At 44.2% G+C, this 1,817-nt stretch overlaps 1 protein-coding gene across 2 annotated transcripts in view; it reads left to right on the top strand.

The window, feature by feature from the left end:
* PRPSAP1 (phosphoribosyl pyrophosphate synthetase associated protein 1) overlaps positions 1-1,817 on the top strand; it is a 28,889-nt gene that overhangs the window by 4,556 nt on the left and 22,516 nt on the right. The window lies entirely within an intron of this gene.

The raw sequence follows: 1,817 nt of genomic DNA, 5'->3' as shown, positions 1-1,817 counted from the left end.
AGAGCAGGAACACAAGCAGGGGGAGTGGGAGAGGGAGAAGCAGGCTTTCCGCTGAGCAGGGAGCCCGATGTGGGACTCGATCCCAGGACCCTGGGATCAGGACCTGAGCTGAAGGCAGACGCTTAACGACTGAGCCACCCAGGCGCCCCACCAACAGATATGTTTTTAAAAGGCAGATATTACGTGCAACACAAAAACATTTTCCTCTTTAACATCAGGTCTAAGCCATTATGCTCTACTTCCCTCCAAGTCTTGATTTCTTTCTTTGTTCTCTTTCTTAGTCTCCTTCCCCTCTTCCCAAGATAATGCAAGTGTCCTGTCATTTTACAATGAAAAAAGGAGAGATGTAGAGAATATGTTTTTTTTCTTCTATATTGGGCTACATTTGATAAATACCTTTTACATTTATCTGTCTCATTAGGTCATCAACTGGTATCAAGAGCAGTCTGTTACCAGGTAGTAATGACTTATTGAAAAACCATCTTTGAGTTCTTTCAACCGCAAATTTTGCTCTCAGGTCTCTTGTAGACTCTCATCCTGGGTTGATAACCCATTTTTGCTGCCGTTTGCATTTCTGTGGAAAATCGTAACATTAAATGATAATGCTTGAAAGCCCTTTGTTTTTTGTTTTTTGTTTTTTTTTAAGATTTTATTTATTTATTTGAGAGAGAGAGAATGAGAGACAGAGAGCATGAGAGGGAGGAGGGTCAGAGGGAGAAGCAGACTCCCTGCTGAGCAGGGAGCCCGATGCGGGACTCGATCCCGGGACTCCAGGATCATGACCTGAGCCGAAGGCAGTCGCTTAACCAACTGAGCCACCCAGGCGCCCGAAAGCCCTTTGTTGATGGCCGGTGTCCTAGCAAATGCTGCATCATCAGTCTCCCTAGTGGGGCCACATACTTCAGACTATAATGCCCTGCGGAGACCAGTTAATATAAAATAATTTGGAGCTATTTTTGCAAAGTTGAAACCTAGGTTTATGACCCTGTGCTTCCTTTTTTCTTTCTAAGGTATTAACTATCTATGATAAATTACTAAGACATAATGATGTTCAGGGATCTAAAAAAACAAGGTATTTGAAAAGGGAAAGGTAACTTAATGAATAGTTTAGTGGAAAGCACTTAACACCCAGAATGTTGTAAGTTCCATGTGTGTTATAATTAGCCCCTAGATATCCTTCATCCAGCTTCCACACTTAGTAACTTTTTTTTAAGTTTTATTTAAGTAATCTCTACAACCCATATGGGGTTTGAACTCAGGACCCCAAGATCAAGAGTCCCATGCTTCTCTGACAGAGCCAGCCAGGCGTCCCCATACTTAGTAACTTTCTACTTGGTGACTAGAAACTTTATCTACTGCCAAGACAGGAGATGTTGGTATTTAAAAACCTAAAGGTGGGGGCACCTGGGTGGCTCAGTCCATCAAGTGTCCGACTCGATTTCTGCTCAGATCATGATCTCAGGGTGGTGAGATTCAGTCCCGAGTCGTGCTCAGTGGGTGGGATCTGCTTGAGATTCTCTCTTCCTCTCCCTCTGCCCCTCCTCCTGCCCTCTTTCTCTTCTCTCTCTCTCAAATAAATCTTTAAAAACAAAAAACCCCTAGGGGCGCCTGGGTGGCTCAGTCGTTAAGCGTCTGCCTTCGGCTCAGGTCGTGATCCCAGGGTCCTGGGATCGAGCCCCGCATCGGGCTCCCTGCTCTGTGGGAAGCCTGCTTCTCCCTCTCCCACTCCCCCTGCTTGTGTTCCCTCTCTCGCTGTGTCTCTCTCTTCAAATAAATAAATAAAATCTTAAAAAAAAAAAAAAAAAAAAAAAAAAACT

This window comes from Neomonachus schauinslandi, chromosome 15, assembly GCF_002201575.2.
Source record: "Neomonachus schauinslandi chromosome 15, ASM220157v2, whole genome shotgun sequence".
In the NCBI taxonomy this organism is placed as follows: Eukaryota; Metazoa; Chordata; class Mammalia; order Carnivora; family Phocidae; genus Neomonachus; species Neomonachus schauinslandi.
Note: the sequence above shows the minus strand (reverse complement) of the source record. Positions and strands in the feature narration are given on the sequence as shown.